Genomic DNA, 22,920 nt, shown 5'->3' with positions numbered 1-22,920 from the left:
ATGTTGACAATTATAGACCTATTTCTATGGCATCGGTGTTTGCTAAAGTTATCGAGAGGGTTGTATATACAAGGTTACTGGAGCATTTAAATTCACATAATTTGCTGTCAAATGTACAGTTTGGTTTTAGAAATGGCTTAAGAACTGAAAATACTATATTCTCTTTTCTCTGTGAGGTTTTCGACGGATTAAAGCGTTAGGTGTTTTCTTTGATTTAACGAAGGCTTTTGGCTGTGTTGACCACAAAATATTACTTCAGAATTTGGACCACTATGGAGTACGGGGAGTAGCTCTTACTTTAAGAACAGAAAGCAGAAGGTAATTCTCCGCAATATTGAGAGTGGGAGTGATGTTCAGTCCCAATGGGGCACTGTTAAGTGGGGCGTTCCCAAAGGGTCGGTGTTGGGGGCCACTGCTGTTTCTTATTTATATAAATGATACGCCTTCTAGTATTACAGGTGATTCAAAAATATTTCTGTTTGCTGATGACACCAGCTTGGTAGTGAATTATCTTGTGTGTAATACTGAAACATTATCAAATAATGTAGTTCATGAAATAAGTTCGTGGTTTGTGGAAAATAATTTGATGCTAAATCACAGTAAGACTCAGTTTGTACAGTTTCTAACTCACAATTCAGCAAGAACTGATATTTTGATCAGACAGAATGGGCATATTATAAGCAAGACGGAACAGTTCAAGTTCCTAGGCTTTCGGATAGATAGTAAGCTGTTGTGGAAAGCCCATGTTCAGGATCTTGTTCATAAACTAAATGCCGCTTTATTTACCATTAGAAAAGTATCTGAAATAAGTGACATTTCAACACGAAAAGTAGTCTACTTCACACATTTTCATACGCTTATGTCCTATGGTATTATTTTTTGGGGTAATTCTTCTGATTCAAAAAGGGCATTTTTGGCTCAAAAACGGGCTGTTCGAGCTATGTGTGGTGTAAGTTCGAAAACCTCTTGTCGACCCCTATTCAATAGTCTGGGAATTTTGACATTGCCCTCGCAGTATATATTTTCTTTAATATCGTTTGTTGTTAGCAATATTAGCTTATTCCCAAGAGTTAGCAGCTTTCACTCAGTTAATACTAGGCAGAAATCAAATCTGCATATGGAATGCAATTCCTTGACTCTTGTGCAGAAAGGAGTGCAGTATTCTGGTGCAGCCATTTTCAATAAGCTACCACAAGAACTCAAAAATCTTAGCAGTAGCTCAAACACTTTCAAGTCTAAGCTGAAAAGTTACCTCATGGCTCACTCCTTCTATTCTGCCGAGGAACTTCTGGAAGAGCTAAAAAATTAAGCAAATTCCATTGTTACATAGTTGTTTTTCTTTGTTTAAACTTACGACTTGTCGCCTGAATATGTTTCTTATATTTCATTTTATCTGTTTCTACAATCGTATTATAATTTCATGTATTGACTCGTTCTATGACAATGGAGCTTCTCCTTAATTTGGTCCCACAGAACAATAATTAAATAAATAAATAAATCTTGGATGAGAGTGCCCTCTGGTGGCGGTACTGTGTACCAGCTCAGTTTGAGTCTGGACATCATGGTGAACACACTGTTTACCGCCATCTTGGATTACATTACAGATAGGAGCACCCTCTGCTGGTGCCGCTGTGTACTATGGCAGTTGGAGTCTGGATCTCGTGGTGAACACACCAAGTGGCTGTACTGCGTGAAACTGTTTAAATAAAGACTTATGTATCCTTGGGAGGAGGTGACGGTCAGATGAGGTTAGTCCAAGTGTCCTTCCTTTTGTGCCATTTTCTTAGCTTAGTAGAGATACGTGAATTGGCCTTTTTTTTACCCCCAAAATTCTGGCGCCAGTTCATAGGAAGAAGTGGCAGTCAGGTGACTTAGGTTAGTGGAGGTAGCCCAAGTGACCTATCTTCCTCCGATTTTATTATGTTAGTAGGGATAACCGTGGTGTATGCAGTATGCTGTTGGAAATCTGAACTTCCCACTATTTTTCAGGGGGAGAGGGGGGGGGGGGGCGTCGCACTTTCTCATCAAAATTCAAATTTCCCGTCAAAATCGGCCCTATTCGGATGACGTCGCAGCCGCCATCTTAGATGACGTTATGGGCTGTTGCCAAGTCTACATGTCACTATCTTGGATGATGCCATATCTTCCATATTGGATACATCTGGCAACAATGCAGAGTGTGCCTGAATGCAGGTTGCCCCAATATTGCCGTTAAGGCCAGGGAGGGGGCGGGGGGAGTGACACCTGCTATAAATGCCCACTATCAGGTGTCCAGATTCCATTGATCAGGTAGTGTACAGTTGTCTTATCTCATATGATACAGACAATGTCTCTTCTTCTGCTTATGCTGCACTTCCAGTTGCCATACTACAACAGTGGAGCATTGCTGCCACACCACTTAGCTGGTTGCAGGTGTCGTGGTTACCACACTCATCATGGGAAACTACTGCCACTGTTTACCTAAACAAACTTTTGTATTTATTTTTATCAAAAATATTTCTTTTGCTTTCTGGGAATGGGCTATTCTAAATTACAACCACTCGATCCACAAACTAAGGCTTCAAAGTATGTAAAAGGAATTCAGAAGTGCCCTTTGTATTGTGACACATACTGTTAGTTTTCGAGAAATACATTGTTAATAAAAATTGTTGTATCTACATTACTGCTTACTTTTTAAAGTATGATAGAAACAGAAGTAGTTGCTGCCAACCACTTTCAATGATTTGCAGAGTACCTAGGGAAGGCAATAGACACTAGCCTAGTTTATGGCTGCTACAAGCAAGATGCAACAAGAGGTAGTGAAAAAAGACTGTACAAACCGTCAGTTTTCACCAGTGGTACAAAACAACTAGTACAGCAACTATGACGCCATTCAACTACATTTTTTTTAACCATCGGAATATCGGCAAGCGCACTGGAAAATGAAGCGGGTGTATTATCAACGCCCTCAGACATATTAAAAACTTGGAAATATCAGACTGTAGCGGGGCCGTAAGGAGCTATCATGTTCAACTACAGAAAGGGCGTTGTGCAACCTCGTCGTCAAATCTAACCTATACTTCATGTTACGCATCAGATCAATCCGTCATCACAACTCCCATTAACAACAGAAGTATCGCTATCTTCAAATACGCCTTGTGCAGCATATCGCTTGTCTAGTGTAATACTACATGCAGGCAGCCATCGTGGAAAACTCTCGATTTCTACGAATGCACTTGTTGCTGACTTACCTGCTCAGTACTGCTCGCGTCATTTCGGGTTTGATGGACGCCGCTAGTCTGCACTCAAGAGAGAAACCGGGGCGCAGAGGAACCACTGTTGGCAGACGGTGCTATTCAGGAACCATCCGAAGTACACACGAAACTGCCAATCCACACTCGCTGAATCGGATTTTGGGTTTTATGAAACGCGAATCAACGAAAATGCCGCTGGTTTAGAAGGTATCGTCAGCGTAATTTGCCACGTAGCACATTTATAACTCAATTTCACCTACACACAGCGCAGTTGAGAAATGCAGTCGTTCGCACTGCACCACAGCATAGCAAACCCTGGGCCTGCGCTGGCTGCAACTGGCACCTCGGCGTGGCCGCCGGTTTGAGGAAGCGAGAGCTCGACACGAATTGCTGTTGCGCTACAAGGAAAAGCAGGCAGGGCAGCTGCAGTTGGTTGAAAACCACACCCGTTATCGTTTCCTTCTGAAACGATGGTCGGTGCACTAGATAAACCATGTGTTTCTACTTCAGTACAACTAGTCCAATAAAAATAATATTAATAGCAATAAACAAAGGTAATTAAAACATATATTTTTAAAAAAGTTTGGACCCTGCGAGCTCTGAGATATAATGTTATCTTGTATCGCTGCAGAAGGTCCATAGAACGACTTACAGCTTATTTTTCAGCCGTTCCGCTCTCTAGCAGCACGTGGGAGAAATGAAAAACAATATTTTTGTGCGAGCTCCGCTTACTTTTATTTTATTACTATGGTCACTTTCTTAATATGCATAAGAGGGCTAACAAAATAATTTGGCACTTGGAGGAGAAAGTTGGTGATCTAAATGTCGCGTAAAGATTTCGCCGAAACTCGCTTGTGAAATCATGACATTCTCTAACCTATCTAGCGGTTAAAGGAGGACTTCGAAACGATTTTGGGGCGAGTTGCTAGATTTGTTACCTGTAGTTTCTGACAACATTCGAGTATTACGGAGATGCTTCGTGAACTCATATGGGGATCCCTGGAGGAAAGGCGACGTTCATTTCGAGGAACACTATCGAGAAAATTGAAAAAATGGTTCAAATGGCTCTGAGCACTATGAGACTTAACTGCTGAGGTCATCAGTCCCCTAGAACTTAGAACCACTTAAACCTAACTTACCTAAGGACATGACAAACATCCATGCCCGAGGCAGGATTCGAACCTGCGACCGTAGCGGTCGAGCAGTTTCAGACTGTAGCGCCTAGAACTGCTCGGCAACCTCGGCCGGCGAGAAAATTTAGAAGGGCGGTATTTGCAAATGACTGAAGAGCGACTCTACTCCCGCCCACGCATATTTCGGGTAAGGACCACGAAGATAAGATACGAGAAATTAGGGCTTACACGGACGCATGTAGACTGAGGTTTCTTTCCAGCTTGGGGAGTATGTATGTAGATGTGGATACAGAAAGAAGCTGCTATTCTTCGAAGTTTTTTTAGATTTCCTTCGCCAATCCTACCTCTTAAGGATACCATACTACGAAGTAGTGCTCCAGAAGACGGACAGGCATAGTGTAGTGAGTACCTAGTCTATTTAGTAGATTCGCCGCATCTTGGAAGTGTTCTAGCATTAAACCCCCAATATCGAAGAAGGTGCGACAGTGCCGTGAGTTTCAAATCAGGCGATAAGCATTGTTTTTACTTTCGACTTGTTGGTGCTGGAGAATATTCAAAACCCATTCTGCACTTTATCATTTCATGGTTGGTTCGTACTAATAACACTAAGTCTCGTCATCCATGAATTCTACTGTATCACGTTGCCTATAACGAGTGTCTTCCGTAGAGGCCATTTTGAAGGTTCACTACGGATCCACCATCTGTCGGAATGGTTTGAAACTTTGTTAGTTCATTTTGAATACCTACTTACCGCTCTGACGCCCTTTATACGCCAGGAAGAAAATCAGGTCTCGGCACCTTTTGGACGGACAGTGTACGAGCTGTGTTCGAAAAAGTATCGTGAATTTTGTACTTCCGCGGGTTGTATTAGTGCGATTCGCGCGATTTTTGTTGTTGTGTTGGTAAAAATGTCTGCAATGTATCGGTGCATTGGTAACCATATTGAACGTTTAGTCTGTCGTAAGTTGTGAAGAAAGTTACACGAGTTTGCTTACGAGTGACGAGATTTGAAGATAAACAGGAGAATTTGCTTAAAAGGGCAGAGTTGTCTTTCCTCCCTTACTTCTCCAAATCCAAGCTACGCTCCATCTCTAGCAACCTCGTCATCGATGGGACGTTAAATCCTAACCTTCCTTCTACCGGAACGCCATGCCAATTTTTACCAACATGGAGCTGAAAGTTCTAATAAAGTAAAAACTAATAGCTGCGTTGAACTGAAATGGCACGGCAAGGTATATTCAGAAAAGCACCTATTGTATTTTTGAATTAGGTTCAAATGGCTCTGAGCACTATGGGACTCAACTGCTGTGGTCATTAGTCCCCTAGAACTTAGAACTACTTAAACCTAACTAACCTAAGGACATCACACACATCCATGCCCGAGGTAGGATTCGAACCTGCGACCGTAGCAGTCGCACGGTTCCGGACTGCGCGCCTAGAACCGCGAGACCACCGCGGCCGGCTTTGAATTAGGACCTTGAAGTAAAAGAAGGACTTGTTTTCCTGCTCGTGACAACATCATTAATTAGAAGTTCCTGGAAGTGATGAAATTGGTTTAAAGCAATTTCACTATCAGTCACTGCCGCGTACGATTTGTAAAGGGCTCGCTGGTTCCGCCGTCTTGGTCATCTTCAGATAACCTTATCTCGTAATCCGTCTGGAGACGTTGTCTGACACGTAACCGAAGCAGGGCAGTGCAGAGTTGTTGGTAGCATTGTAAACAACGTGAATGAGATGTCGATATTGCCACAGCTTTACATCTACTGCAAAACATGATACGGTGTGTAGCTGAGGGTAATTTCTGTGCCATTTCCCCTTTTGCTGTTCCCGTCGCTTATAGTTCGACGAAAGAGCAATCGCTGGCAAACATCCGTTTGTGTGCGAATCTCTCTAATTTTATCTTCGTGGTCTTTTCCAGCGTTTTGGAACGAACGCTCTCGGAACTTTAACAGTGAACAATACCTCGATTTTGTGTTAAGTTCCTACGGGATCAAACTGCTGAGGTCATTGGTTCCTAGGCTTAACGTAAACTAACTTACGCTAAGGACAACACACGCACACACATGTCTGAGAGAGGACTGGAACCTCCGACAGGAGGAGCCGCGAACCTTGGCAAGGCGGCCTCCAGTTACTTTCATTAGTCATCCCAATTTAAATCGTTCCATACGCATACTCACAGATATTTTATGCATGCAACTGCTTCCAGCGATTGTTCTGAAAGCGTGTAGTCATATAATAATGGGTCTTTCTGTCTGATTATGAGCAATTTGTTTACCTTGATGGTTGGTTGCTTGCGCCAAGAGTTGCATTTCTGTACATCTACCTGTATTACGCTACAATTTTGTAGCGTTGCGAGATCTCTATATAAAACATTATCAACAAAAAGCCTCATGGAACTTCCAATGTTATACTCCAGACAATAACGGTTCTACAACACTCCCTTTGGGTACGGATGCGTTGGCTTTTATTTCTGAAGATTTCGCTTCGTCGAGAATGACATGTTGTGTTCTATTTTCTAGGCAGTCTTGTTTTCAGTTACAAAGATGATATGATATTTTGTGCGCTGTCCTTTATTAGGCGGAAGTACCAAGCTGTATCGAACGCTTGAGGAAATAAAGGAACAAATTACATACGAATCTATGTACTTTCCATCGGTGAATAACCAGAAAAACCAAACATACCACGTTATTGACAGATGGTATAATATAAGACAAACAGTCCGCCTCCGATAGCTCAGAGGTCAGCGCGACGGAATGTCAAACCTAAGCGCCCGGGTTCGCTTCCCGGCTAGGTCGGCGATTTGCCCGCATCTCGTGGTCGTGCGGTAGCATCCTCGCTTCCCACGCCCGTGTTCCCGGGTTCGATTCATCTCGGGGTCAGGGATTTTCTCTGCCTCGTGATGGCTGGGTGTTGTGTGATGTCCTTAGGTTAGTTAGGTTTAAGTAGTTCTAAGTTCTAGGGGATTGATGACCATCGCTGTCAAGTCCCATAGTGCTCAGAGCCATTTGAACCATTTGAGGGCGCCTCCGTGAGTTGGCCTTTGGTTGTGCTGCGGTGAGGACGCGCTGTTTGTGTTCCTGCCGCGGAGCGAGCGCTCGTGTTGTTTACATCGTACTCGGCCGTTTCGCGCGTGCCGTACTCAGCATATAGATCACTATGGCGCACCAGTACAGAAAATCGACGCTCAAATTTACGTTCCGCAACGAATTTGCACGGCCCAAAGCACTCGAAGTCGAACGATTTCTACGAGAAGAAGTTAAAATCCCGGCGATCGACATTCTCGGCATTCACTTGTCCATTGTGAGCAGTATCGTATATGTCAAGATCATCAACGACGCAACATGTGAACGGATCCTTCGGGAAACGAAACAGGGCCTCCGTTTCTGCCATGCTGATGGCAATGTGGGGATTGTGCACGTCGATTATTCTGGCATGGGATTTCGCACGATCAGACTTTTCGAACTTCTTTTAGAACTACCGGCGGAGGACGTCGTGACAGCGCTGCGCCCCTACGGCACGGTGCATGATCATATTGCGGAAAAATTGACGAAATTCCAGACATATCCTGTGCTGAACGGAGTCCGTCAGGTCCGAATAGAACTTAAAAGACATGTACCTTCATATCTGAATATCAGTGGCTGCCGTGCCATCGTCATCTACGACGGGCAACCGAAGACCTGCTCTGGTTATGGGAAGGAGGGACACCTCAGATCCGAATGTATCAAACGTCGAATCACTCAACTGCCGCCGGCTGCCGAGGACCCGCCGTCGCAGCCGACGCTGCTTCCCGTGACCTATGCAGCAGCCCTCACGACAGCTACCACTTCACCACGACAGCCGACATCCACTGTTGGGTCGCGGCTCCATCCTCCAATACAGTGCGATGACGACACACCACTTCCACAAGCTACGGATTCAACTCCGATGCAGCCGCCCCCGTCGATGGTTAACAAGATACATGACGACAGCATGGCCGTAGACTCGCTTATTGTGCCTACGGCTGCCTTTGTGCCGGAACGTCGTGAATCTTTGCCATCGTCTGACAGAGAAGGACACGCCAGGAAGCAACGCTCTCCAAAGCGACGGAAGCGGAGGCGTAGAGCACCTTCCGAACGAGATGCGACACAGCCTCCAGAGGACGACGACTCCACCTTCAATGACGACGCTACCACAGAGGCAGCCGCCATTTGCTGCAGTGTGGCACCAGCGAACGGAACTGAGGACAAACCACACGTATCTACAGTGGCAAAATCGGATGCCGATACGCAGGACAGATGCTGCCCACCACCTTCTGGAGTGCAAGCACCCATGCCGTGTCCTGAGGAAGCTAGGGAAACCGATCTGGCTTTGAGTTCCCCGACGTGGGCGGATGACCATGACGACGACGCCACCATGCAAGTTTCGCCAACAGGCAATACTAGGGCGCGACGGAATTGCGATCGAAGAAGTGACTTACCTTCCATCAGGAAGGGGGCTGGCGATCACAGCACTGGGCACGCGCATCATTAACATTTATGCTTCATCAGGAACTGACCAACGCCGCGAACGATCGCTTTTCTACTCCGAGGATATCTCCCCTCTCTTTATCAGTCGCTACGATCAATATCTTCGGCGGCGACTTTAACTGTGTACTCCACCCCAAAGATCAAGTCCCTCATTTCCCGACTTGTCAAGAACTTCGGCTCCTGGTTCGTGATTTACTTCTCACCGACACGTGGGAGACACTACTCGGTGATCGTCCCGGGCCGACATATCTTATTAGTCACTCAGCCAGTCGCCTAGACCGCATTTATGTCTCACGAGCTCTAGCGCCGGGAGTATTGGACGCCGAACTTTGGCCACTTGCCTTCTCCGATCATAGCGCTTTCATATGCACACTCACTCTACAGCAAAAGCGGATATGGCGCAGCCGAGGACCCTGGAAGCTGAATGTGGCACATCTTCAAGACCCGGAATGCCGTCAGATTATCGCCAACACATGGATGGATTGCGAACGTCGTCTTCCCCGATACCCTTCGACTCTAGCATGGTGGGTGGAATGTGCTAAACCAACTTTTCGGCGTGTGCTAACACAGCTCGGAAAAGATATCGCAGCGTGGCATCGTCACACATTGGACTTTTATTACACGATGCTCCGCGAACTCGCCAGCCAACCACCATCTCCAAACCGACAAATGGAAAGCCGCTGAATTAAAGGTAAAATATTGTCTCTCACGAGGAAACGTTTGGAGGGGGTCGTCGTGCGATCGCGACGTCAAGACCGAGCGGAAGGAGAAAACCCGTCTATTCATCACGTCGTGCTCGACAGCAGCTGATCACGGACCTCACATTGCCAGGTGGTAGGGTCGTAATGACTGAGACGGCGGTTACAGAAGCCTTTGCAGATCACTATCGCCGGTTTTACGACGAAGTGAACACAGAGGACGAGGAAGCGGATGGGCACGACAGTGCAGTACGTGTCGCACAACCTCGACAATGCACCAGCGACGACGCTGTTAGCTGGACTTACGAGGGACGACATCGAGGACGCGCTTAACAAGGGAGCAGTCAACAAATCTCCCGGGCCAGACGGACTGCCGCTCGAGTTTTATCGGTCTTTCTGCGATCTAATAATGCCCCGATGGATCACCATGTACCAAGAACTGATGACCCCCGGTTCCCACGTGCCACCTGGATTCGTGGAAGGTCTCCTCATACCGATACACAGACCTTCCAGAGGTCGGACGGTCGAGGATTACCGGCCAATTACAATGCTCAACGCGGCCTATAAAATCTTCGCCCGACTACTCGCCAGCGGCATAAAGACGGTTCTGCCCCTACTCCTCTCCATGGAGCAAACGACACAGGGTGGAGTGACCAACATGTAAACGGCAACCAGCGAATGCAGGGATTTAATAGCTATCGCCACATCCTGTCGCCTTCGAGCTGCTCTGATCTCCATTGATTTCGACCACGCCTTCGACAGAGTTCACCACAAGTTCCTCCTGTCCGTTATGGCCCGCATGGGCTTTCCACCTGACTTTCTCGACATCTTTCAGTGCCTTTTCCGTGCAGCTGCATCCCGTGTGCTGGTGAATGGACGGATTTCGGGTCCCTTTCCGATCCGACGGTCAGTTCGCCAAGGATGCCCACTCTCCATGATCCTTTACGCGATCGCACTCGAACCACTTGTCGGAGGGTTGAAAACAGGCTCTCGGGCATGCCATTGAGGGATCACACATTTCACTGCAGAATATATGCTGATGACCTTCTGCTACTTGTCCGATCTGGTGACGAAGTACGCTCGGTGATACAATGGATCAATCGCTATGGATTGGCAGCAGGTAGCCTCATGAATGTGGCCAAGTGGGCAGCGATGCCCACTGGGAGAGGTCTACAGGACGCCGCTTTAGCCCCACTCCCACTAGTCAACAAGATCCGGTTCTTGGGCATAACATTTACACAGGATGTTCGCCGCACAGCTGCCATGAACTATGCACGATTACTACAGGCAATATGCACAGAAGTTCGCCGGAACTTACTGTGACAGATGGACTTCCTACAGCGTGTGGAATACCTCAACCTTCACGTGGCGACTAAGATGATCCACATGGCTCAGGTCCTACCGATATCGACAGCGATGGCACACAGACTGCAAGCAGCGTTTGTATATTACCTTACCGCCGGACACCTCTTTAAAGTCCGCTACGAAACACTCACCCTCCCCCCGCGTGATGGCGAACTGGGACTTATAAATATACGAGCGAGTGCTATATCGTTATACTTGTGCACAATGATGAAATTGTGGACCCACAAAGATGCTTCCCTTACGGAACATCTGTTAGAGGAATTGCTGCCGGAGTCTCTTCTGTCACCTGTCACGATTGCGCACATTACACGCTCACTCTCGCACCTCTCGGCATTTATTCTTGAGTATAGTTACGTGCACCCAGACCTCCCCAACACTCGCGAGAGACGTTTACCGGCTCCTGCTAAGATCCATCCCTCGCAATACGATTGAGAGGAAAAGCCCAACCACCCTATGGCCTGCAGTGTGGAGAGCGGTCCAGAAGCCGTTTCTCCCCATGCGGGTACGAGCAGCGTGGTACCAGGTGGTGAACGGGAAGTTTGTAACACGACAAAGGCTGCACGCTATTGGGATGTCGGATTCCCCCCTTTGCCCACGTTGCCACCTCGTGGATACTGACGAACACCGTTTAACATGTGGATCGGCGTTAGAGGTATGGCTGCTAGTGCAGAATATCCTCGCCTGCTACGTACGTATCGCTCCTCGCACAATTGAGCCACGGCTCCTTCTTTGTCCAGAGGATACTTATTTCCCACCTGCGAAGACTCACGCTCTCACATGGTTTAAATGCATGTCCATATACTACCTCTTTCGAGATGATGAGAAAATGGTACTTGATTACTGGCAATTTCTCCAGGACAGTCATAGCACACTTGAGTGTACACCCAGATACCGACAACTATTTGCGAACTATTTGCGCAGTGTCTTCGATAACCCCCCTCCCCCACCCCCCCTCACAGTTGGGGAGTACCGGGCAGAGGATGACCGCCGCCATGGAGCTCCACACATTGCGAAATGTTTCATCAAATTGGAACATTGAATCTGTACGCAGATGAGCAATTCACAGGGAATTTGGTTACATTTTCCTTTCTTTATTATCTATCATCATACTATTAGTTTCGAATTCTATTTCATAGTTTAGAAGGAACTCTTGTTCTGTTCTTGCTACGGATGTACATTCTACTTCTGTTTGTCGTAACTGAACGACGCCTTTTTCCATAAATATAAAAAAAATAAAAATAAAAATAAAAAAAACATAGTTAGAGCTCGGACCCTAACGCCAGAGGCCTCGGGTTCGATTCCTCCTCCGACACTTTTTTATTCTTCTGCTGCTTGCAAAATTGCAGCGCATTGTTACAGGAGAATCGTGAAATTAATTCCCGGGAAGATTGTATAAAAATTCATTCTATAATTCACCGTCAATTATAAATAACAAAAAAAAAACAAAAAGAGGTCAGCGCGACAGAATGTCAAACCTAAGCGCCCGGGTTCGCTTCCCGACTAGGTCGGAGATTTTTTTCCGCTCAGGGACTGGGTGTTGTGTTGTTCTAATCATCATCATTTCATCCCATCAACGCTCAAGTCGCCGAATTGGCGTCAAACCTAAAGACTTGCACCCGGCGAACGGTCTACCCGACGGGAGGCCCTAGTCACACGACATTTACATTTTTTTATACGACAAACAGAACTACATCGGTCCCTTAAATTGAGACTCAAATATCAAACAGCTACTGTCGCACACCTGCCCAAAAACACAAAACGCATCTATATGTACACCCGAAATTAACAACTACAATTTAATTGCAAAATTTTAAAACAAGTTCCATTAGTAATTAATAAATGTCTAAATTTTTTGTAAACAAGAGGATTTATATGAGAAGGAAATACTTGATGCATACGAACAACCTCCGTAATCAGCCAGTGGGATTTCCGAAGAAGGCATGATTAATGGCCTGGGGCTCCCCATAGTCGCAATATGGCAATGGTACAAGGTGTTGTCGGGGGAAGCTGTGGTTTCTCTGCCAGATGAGTTGCATTTGAGAAGTCACACTTCACCATACCGTTGGGCTTTCGGTAGATGCGTTTTAATGTTAAAAAAACACTGGGAAGAACAAACAGTCACAGCTTGCCGGAAATCGCTCTCCTCCCTACATGCAATTCAAAAATTTAGGAAAATATTTCCAACCCATGTTAAACAAAAATTAGTCCAAACACTAGTCTTGCCTAATCTTTACTACTGTGATGTAGTTCAACACGGCACAAATAGTGAAAATTCGAGATACCTCGAGCTAGTGATGAATGCTTGCGTTAGATACGTGTGCAATATACGGTTGTATGATCATATCAGTCCTTCATACTCCGCCCACATCTCGTGGTCGTGCGGTAGCGTTCTCGCTTCCCACACCCGGGTTCCCGGGTTCGATTCCCGGCGGGGTCAGGGATTTTCTCTGCCTCGTGATGGCTGGGTGTTGTGTGTTGTCCTTAGGTTAGTTAGGTTTAAGTAGTTCTAAGTTCTAGGGGACTGATGACCATAGATGTTAAGTCCCATAGTGCTCAGAGCCATTTGAACCTTCATACTCCCAGCTAGGTTGGATACGCCCACATAAGGCACGCGATCTCCGCACGATGTGTTTACTTCATCGATTTCTTAGCCACTGGTGCCCCCAATACGTATCTTCTCACATTAAACACTTATCATCATTCCACAACCGCAATACCAGATCGGATACGTCTAGCATCTTGGCTGTACCTTTACATAACACAAAATCTTTCTCCTTGTCATTCTCTATGTCAGCCATACGACTTATGGAACGCGCTCCCCTGTGATCTGCGTCTTATCCAGAACCATTCAACATTCAAGAGGGAACTCAAAACTTACATATTAGTGACGGTATAGCCACCACTGCTGTGCCCCTCTCATCTCTTTCTTTCTGCTCTCCATCATAGCTTCGAATTTTTACCATTCTATTTCTCTTTCTCTAACCTATCTACCTCTTCTATATCTATTTCACCCCATTCTATCGTCTTATGTCTCTGCTCGATGAGAATAACTCACAAGCTGCAAGAATATAACGAGAAAATTCCCAACTAGCAATAGGACTGACATTGTTTACTTTCATATACATAGTCATCATCATCATCATCATCATCATCATCATCATCATTATTATTCTTGATTGTTATAATTATTTTCTGATTGTTATAATTATCATGGTACTACTGTTATAATCTATATTTTTTCTTTAACATTAATACTGTATAACATTTTATATGTCCTTGATGTTCTGTAGAAACTGAAATTCGTTCAATCTCAGTATGCCTGGTTAGGTGTAAGAGAGGGCCTGAAGGCCCTAATCTTGCCAGGTAATATAAATGCATAAATAAAAAAACTGTATGGCTGGACACTAAGATGGAGAATCCTGTCCCGATGCTGCGTAACCTTCAGATTAGCCTCGATGGCGATGAGCGACATCCGTAGTGATACCGACCCAAAACATGACTGACCAGCCTCCCTAGTGAACCTGCGGCTGTGCAGACCTGACAACACCATTGCACCCCTCCCACCTCCCCCAGCCCCTGAGATACTGTCGTAAGATGCCCCAATGGATAGCCCGTCAAAAACTGAACACAGATCTAGCATGAAAACAGGAAGGTGTACTGATCTATGAGAAAAGAAGCAAAACAAAAACAGTGACGGGTACGCGTTGAAGATTTGCAGGAACGAGCATATTTGGGTGTAGACGGGGTCATGGTTATGTGGTTACGGCGCTGGACGGCGAAGAGGGAATCAGACTCCAAATTTCGCTCATACTACAGGCTCTTCTTTTTTTCACAAAATTACGAAGTGTTCGCCTGGTTATTGACGTGTCTGTTCGTTGAATTCAGATTTGTGTCCGTGTTGTAGTGTAACGTTCGTTTGTAACAGTTAGGTATAAGAATGGGACCGCCAGACGCACATACCTCCTATTTCTTTTACACAAGTGCTACTTGTTATGACTCTTGCGTTTCGTTTTTGAAGTTTTGATTTTCGAATACCTTTGTTGTAACATAGTTCACATCCGATTATTTTTTCTTCTCATTTGTGTGAACAGCCGATGCGGCATCTCGCCTGCTGTCACTGTACATCAGATTTGCTGGAGACGGTAGTACATTCTTAGCACATGACAAATTCCGTAACCGATGTGTAGCATGACAATTGCCAAGACTAAAGAAGGAGAAAAGACACGTCAACGACCGGGTGGGAAGTTCATAATTCTGTGAAAAAAATTGGTTACACGAGCTACATTTGAACTCCGAACTTTTCCTTCGCAGTCCAACAGCGCGACCACATAGCCCCGACGCCCCAACTGCGCAATCACTATGGATGCCCCACGTCTTGAGCTCGGGCGGTTCGCTGTTTCAATTCTGCTTCTTTTTTAATAGTTCAGTGTACCACCTTCGTGTCTTCATCGTTGATCTGTGTTCAGTTGTTGAGGGGCTATGCACCGGGGCGGGCATCTTACAACTAAATATGTGGGGGTTGCGATGGGACTGTACGAGACGTGCATTTTCTACCAGGCCGCCTCCATTCCTCTACGACGATCGCGGCCGATCATAGCTGGCCACACACTACGGACATTTCCGACGGGCTACGGATATTTCCGAAGGGCTTTGGAAACCCCGCAGGCCCCTCCTTCCGAAAGTGGCGTCGCGACCTTGAGGCCGTAGCCTGCAGGTCGCGGAACCGGCGCTCTGGACACACAGGATCTCATCTCTGCGACGGGCCACATTCAGTAAGTCCGTGCATTTTCCTGCGGTTTTTCGCATGGCAGCAGGTTATCGTTGCTTCAGATACTGCGAAAGACGTTCTTTTTTTGGAAAAGATCCGTGAACATTACACAAACAACTGTGTACAAAACAGGGTTTGCCTAGAGATAGCTGAACATTTCTATTCGATGTTTCCACTGTGGGCCAGCGTTTAATAAATACTATACTACGAAATTTGAAATTAAGCTTATAAAATTGCAAGTTGTTCAAATGGCTCTGTGCACTATGGGACTTAACTTCTGAGGTCATCAGTCCCCTAGAACTTAGAACTACTTAAACCTAACTAACCGAAGGACATCACACACATCCATGCCCGAGGCAGGATTCGAACCTGCGACCGTAGCGGTCGCACGGTTCCAGACTGTGGCGCCTAGAACCGCTCGGACACTCCGGCCGGCGCAGGTCTCTTACAAACAGTGAATGTATAGTAGAAATTAGCAGCATGATGACAGCAAAGAGTTGCTTGCACTATGAGGGCTGCTCGGAAAGTAAGGTCCGATCGGGCGCGATGTGGAAACCAAGGATGGAAATCCGCTGAAGCTTGGCACAGACGTGTTGGGCATTGTCTCTAGTACACCCGTCGATCGTTTCACGACGTTCTTTTCCGTTCTGAGCGCACGGTGAGCACGTAAAGGGCCTAGAAAATAGTGTCTCCAGCCAAGTATGAGGGCCTGGTGTCAGATTACGCCTTATGTTATGCAGACTACATAACAACTGTCACGCGTTCCTTTCTTCACTGCAATTGTCGGCCTCATGTTCCTGCATCGTTTTTGATGGGAAGTGTTTGATCAACCGCAATACGGCCCGTAATTGGCTTCCCACGAGTGTCATCTCTGCTCACACGAACCGCTGGCTATAAAGACAATATTCTGGCACAGACAGCGAGCTGTATACCAGCATAGAGAACTGGCGGGAAGCACAGGCGGCTCTCTTCTGTGATGGTGGTACAACACTATGAGAAATGTAAGGCGGAGTGGCGACTATAAACAAGTAGCAGGTAGGAGGAGCTATCTGTTTTAAATTTAAATAAATGGTTTCTATTTCGCCACCGATTGGACATTACTTTCCGAACTGCCCTCATATATTCGTTATTGTATTACCCATAACTGTATTACGGCCATTATTTTACGCCTATTACATATTACTGTACAGAACACTCTCTGCCTAGCACATCGGGCTTTCACGTTTATGAAAGGAGTTTGCACGATTCTAAGTCAGACCCACAAGCCTCTCGGTAACCCAGATTTTTCGCCATCTCTGTCCGACGTTTTGTGGCAGTACAGCCACATATCGCTTTGCCGTAACAAAAAAATTAGTAGCTTAATGTTTTTATCTATGCTGGAGGGAAGTATGTTGCTTAGATGAAACGTTATTGTTACAATGTTATAATTCATAGCAGACTTTATTGACGGACGTTCACCGTTTTAAATGCCCTCAGTATAATCGCCCCCATCTCTATCATCTTCCCCCGTCACAAAGGGAAGACGTCCTACACCGTTAGCGCGCACATGTGTCAATGTCTCGCACGAACCGCCCTATGGTAAGGGTGATGTCTCTTGGGTTGTAGTGCATGCGACGAAAAGTTTCCTTCATTTTGATGAATAGATCGTAACCGCATGGCCTCAAATCGGGTGAATACGGTGGATGTTCCAGTATTTCCCACCCTTCATACGCAGGAGCCCGTGCACAAGGCGTTGTCATTAAGGATGATGGGATGCAGTCCATCGTCGATCCGCATACAACAGTGATGCAAGCAGCTCAACTGTCACGCTGTCCGTGTGGGACGTACCGAGCGGGGTTATCTTGAACGACATCCCTGCCGTCCTGAGACACGGTCATCCACCTCGCTACCGTACGATACGGCAGTGCTGCATCACCACACGCCTCACACCGTCCGTGAAAACATCGCTGAGGGCTTCCGCCATGTGTCACTTCATTCTTGATCCACGCATGTTGTGCGAGTTTCCTAAACATACTGTTAGGGTGTTTGAACTGGCCTCCAGTACACACTGCAGCTGACTCAGACACAATATTAGCCGCTATCTGCTCAGACAGCGCACGTGCCACTGGATCCACATCCTTCATGTTCTGGCAGTGCTGCCACAACTTTTTACCCAATCCTAGTACATAGCTAGTTGCGTTTGGAGGGAGGTTCTAGAAGTTTTCTTCCCTGAGGCAAGATGTGCCGAGGGACCTGGGTGGCGTCAGAGCTTTGAATGTGGGATGGCTGAGAACGCTATTGGGCTGCTGGCTTGCAGAACAGTTAGGCCACAAGCTCACCGATTTCCGTTGTCCACAACGTGGCATCAGGCTTAGAAGCTACAGGTCCCCTGAGTATTACTGGCGTGACAAATCTGCACATCCTGTCGACTGATGCAAGCACGCGAAACCGACATTTTGAAGTTCCACTATGAGAATATTCCAAAATATGCCTGAACAATGTCGGCCAATCAGATGGGTCATCAGCATAGGCGATGTTGCGTTCATGTCTGAAGGACATATACAGTGTCCCAAACTCTAGTCAGTTAATGGGCATTCAGTATGCGACACTGGAGATGTTTTGACAGGTGGCATCCGGCGTTTTAGCCTTTTCGTAATAATTCTTGGTCGTCACTGCCGCGTAAGTTATGAACCCGCTCTTAAATAACGAAAAGAGTGAGGCCACCCACAAAAGGGGTAAAAGGAATCCATTCAGTTACACGATAAATCAAATCGAAAGGCCGTAAATTCAACTAAATAGCAAGGAATTACAAGTACGAACAGCTTAAATTGGAAAGAACACTCAGAAAAGGTTGGGGGTAAGGCGATCCAAGGACTGCGTTTGTTTGGCAGAACACTTAGAAGATGCAACAGATGTGCTAAAGGGACTGCTTGCACTACCCTTGTACGTCCTCTTTTGGAATATTGCTGCGCGGTGTGGGATCCTTACCAGATAGGATTAACGGAGCACATCGAGAAAGTTCATAGAATGTTGAGAAAAAGGCGTTCTCATTGCGGCGGGATCTTCTTACGAAATTTCAGTCACCAACTTTCTCCACCGAACGAGAAAATATTTTGTTGACTCCGAGCTACATAAGGAGAAACGATCATCATAATAAAATAAGGCAAGTCTGGAGCTCCCACGGGAAGATATAGGTGTTCGCTTTTTCCGTGCGCTCTTCTATGGTGGAAAATAGAGAACTGTTGCGAAAGTGGTTCTATGAATCCTCTACCAGGCAGTTAAGTGTGATTTGCAGAGTAACCATGCAGATGTAGATATAGAAGCCGAGGGTTTCTGGAAGCGGTCACGTCGAAAGGCAGAGAGAGGCACAAGGTCGCAGCCTGGCGCAACTTTTCCTGATTTCTTCCAGTAAGCGTCGCTTCTTAGCGGTAGCTCTCTGCCTTTGCTGTGAGCAGCTCACAATTTGCGAGGCCAGTACCGCAACTTTTGTTAAGTGCTTTTCCTTATTTGCGTTTTGTGTCCGTTTTGAACTTGCGTTTGTGAGCTGCAACTATTTGGAAAGCAGATCACGGTTCCGTAGCAACCTTGCGATCAAACTGAGGAATTCACCACTTGTTACCAGAACGCTCTGTCCTAAGTTAGCCTCACTCAAGCAAACATTTTATTGCACTTCTGTGTGCATCATTCCCTTATCGAACTGAATTCGTTAGTCTTGCTGAGAATTTGCTGTTATTTGAGCTTCGAACAAGCAATTGTCAGCATACTAAATACCTGAATATCTCTTCATCTTTTGCTCAAACAGCTACTTACCATTCATCTAATTGCAGTACAATTTCGAGAAACTTAACTGATAAATTGAAAGTATTGAACTGTATTTTCCCTATGATATGCCCGCTGGGCAGAACAATTATTAGGATTGTGGAAAGGGCCAAGACTTGAGGTCAGTTTCTGCTTATAATTTTCATTTGTGTAATTTAGCAACTCTTTCACGGCTGAAGGGCTCCAACAAGAAATCTTAACAAGATAAAAATCCAATTAAGATAGAAATAGAATAATTCAAAAAAATACGCAAAATGCAATACAAAAGGCTGAGGGCTACAATTATATTCTAGAATTTTAGAATATATTACCATAGACGTTTAAAGGCAGAAGGCCAACAAGAGATCTTAAAAAAATCAGTATTCAATTAAGATAGCAATAAAAAAATTAAAAACCACTGAGGCAACATATGCAAGGTGCAACACAAATGGCCGAGGGCCACAATTAACACTGCAAAGTTTTAAGAAACCAACAAATAACCATAAGCCTAAAATTTAAAATAGCTGACAACAGATACTTAAACGCCGGTGGCACTCAGAAGGCCTCTATGGAGGTCGGTCTGCCCTCGTTCACTTAGGTGAGACAGGTGGTGAGCCCATCCACAGGGTGGTCCATTGAACGTGACCGGGGCAAATATCTCACGAAATAAGCGTCAAACGAAAACCTACAAAAAACAAAACTTATCTAGCGCGAAGGGGGAAACCAGATGGCGCTATGGTGGGCCCACCAGATGGCGCTGCCATAGGTCAAACGGATATCAACTGCGTTTTTAAAAAATAGGTAACCTCATTTCTTATTACATATTCGTGTAGTACGTAAAGAAATATGAATGTTTTAGTTGGACCACTTTCTTCGCTTTGTGATAGATGGCGCTGTAATAGTCACAAAGATATGGCTCACAAATTTAGACTAATAGTTGGAAACAGTTACGTTTCTTAAATTAAAATACAGAACGTAGGTACGTTTGAACATTTTATTTCGGTTGTTCCAAAGTGATACATGTACCTTTGTGAACTTAAAATTTCTGAGAACGCATGCTGTTGCAGCTTGATTACCTGTAAATACTACATTAATGCAATAAATGGTCAAAACGATGTTCGTCAACCTCAATGTATTTGGCAATACGTGTAACGACATTCCTCTCAACAGCGAGTAGTTCGCCTTCCGTAATGTTCGCACATGCATTGACAATGCGCTGACGCATGTTGTCAGGCGTTGTCGGTGGATCACGATGGCAAATATCCTTCAACTATACCCACAGAAAGAAACGCGGGGACATCAGATCCGGTGAACGTGCGGGCCATGGTATGGCGCTTCGACGACCAATCCACCTCTCATGAAATATGCTATTCAATACCACTTCAACCGCACTCGAGCTATGTGCCGGACATCCATCATGTTGGAAGTACATCGCCATTCTGTCTTGCAGTGAAACATAGTGTAGTAACATCGGTAGAATATTACGTAGGAATTCAACATACATTGCACCATTTAGATTGCCATCGATAAAAATGGGGGCCAATTATCCTTCCTCCGATAATGCCGCACCATACGTTAACCCACCAACGTCGCTGATGTTCCACTTGTGGCAGCCATCGTGGATTTTCAGTTGTCCAATATTCCATATTATGCCGGTATACGTTACCGCTGTTGGTTCAAAAATGTTCAAATGTGTGTGAAATCTTATGGGACTTTACTGCTAAGGTCATCAGTCCCTAAATTAACCTAAGAACAAACACATACAGCCATGCCCGAGGGAGCACTCGAACCTTGGTGAATGACACTTCGTCGCTAAATAGAACGCATGCAAAAAATCTGTCATCGCCCCGTAATTTCTCTTGTGCCCTGTGCCAGAACTGTACACGACATTCAAAGTCGTCGCCACGCTATTCCTGGTGAATAGAAATGTGGTACGCGTGCAATCGATGTTGATGTAGCATTCTCAACACCGACGTTTTTGAGATTCCCTATTCTCGCGCAATTTTTCTACTACTGATGTGCGGATTATCCGCGACAGCAGCTAAAACACCTGCTTGGGCATCATCATTTGTTGCAGGTCGTGGTTGTGGTTTCACTTGTGGCTGAAGACTTCCTGTTCCCTTAACTTGGATGATGTCCAGGATACCGAGCAGCATACATAGCACACGCCCATTGGGCATTTTGATCACAATAGCCATACATCAATACGATATCGAACTTTTCCGCATTTGGTAAATGGTCCAGTTTAACACGGATAATGTGTCACGAAGCAAATACCGTCCGCATTGGCGGAATGTTACGTGATACTACGTACTAATACGTTTGTGACTATTACAGCGCCATCTATCAGAAAGTGAAAAAAGAGGTCCAACTAAAACATTCATATTCTTTGCGTACTACAAGAATATGTAATTAAAAATGGTGTTCGTATAAAAAAAAACGTAGTTGATATCCGTTTGACCTATGGCAGCGCCATCTAGTGGGCCAACCAAAGCGCCAACCCCCTTCAAGCTAGACAAGTTTCGTTCTTTGTAGTTTTTCCGTTTGTTTCTTATTTCGTGAGACATTTGGCCCAGTCACTATCAGTGGACCACCATATATAAGTCAGCCATTGATGACTACAGGCGGTACTTCTTGGGCTTGGTGATAAGAACCACTAGGCAGTCTGTCATTCAGCTGAAGCAGCTTGTTGTCTCAAATAATAAATGACGAACTTCCTTTATCTGCACATGTTGACAGTCGTCACATACGTCCAGGAAAATGATGCTTTGCCTATTCTAGACATTTCTACCTAAGGTTAATCTCTGGAGGTAATGGAAATTGAATCCGGATCCTTCTGCACCAAAAAAATGCTAATCGTTCATGTACAGATTGGTCAGCCGGCTGGTGTGGCCAAATGGTCCTAGGCGCTTCAGTCTGGAACCGCGTGACGGCCACGGTCGCAGGTTCGAATCCTGCCTCGGGCATGGATGTATGTGATGTACTTAGGTTAGTTACGTTTAAGTAGTTCTAAGTTCTAGGGGACTGTTGACCTCAGAAGTTAAGTCCCATAGTGCTCAGAGCCATTTGTACCATTTGAACAGATCGTTCAGTTTTATTGTATGTGTACTCCTTTGTGTATGATACATAAAAAGTGATTCTGTTCCAGTATAAAAACTAGCTTTAAGGATAGGAGAGTATTTTTGTATTGTGGAAACTAACGTAGAAAACATTGCAAGTTTTATCTCCGTATATTTCCCGTTGCATGTAAATGTCCGCAGTCATTCAAGTGTGCATCTTTTCCGGGAATGTATCCGTTCCGGTAGCTGAGTGGTCAGCGCGACAGACTGTCAATCCAAAGGGCCCAGGTTCGATTCCCGGATGGGTCGGAGATTTTCTCCACTCAGGGACTGGGTGTTGTGTTGTCCTAATCATCATCATTTCATCCCCATCGACGCCCAA

Source organism: Schistocerca gregaria, chromosome 8, assembly GCF_023897955.1.
Source record: "Schistocerca gregaria isolate iqSchGreg1 chromosome 8, iqSchGreg1.2, whole genome shotgun sequence".
Lineage (NCBI taxonomy): Eukaryota > Metazoa > Arthropoda > Insecta > Orthoptera > Acrididae > Schistocerca > Schistocerca gregaria.
The sequence above is the reverse complement of the archived record's forward strand: the minus strand, read 5'-3'. Positions refer to the sequence as shown.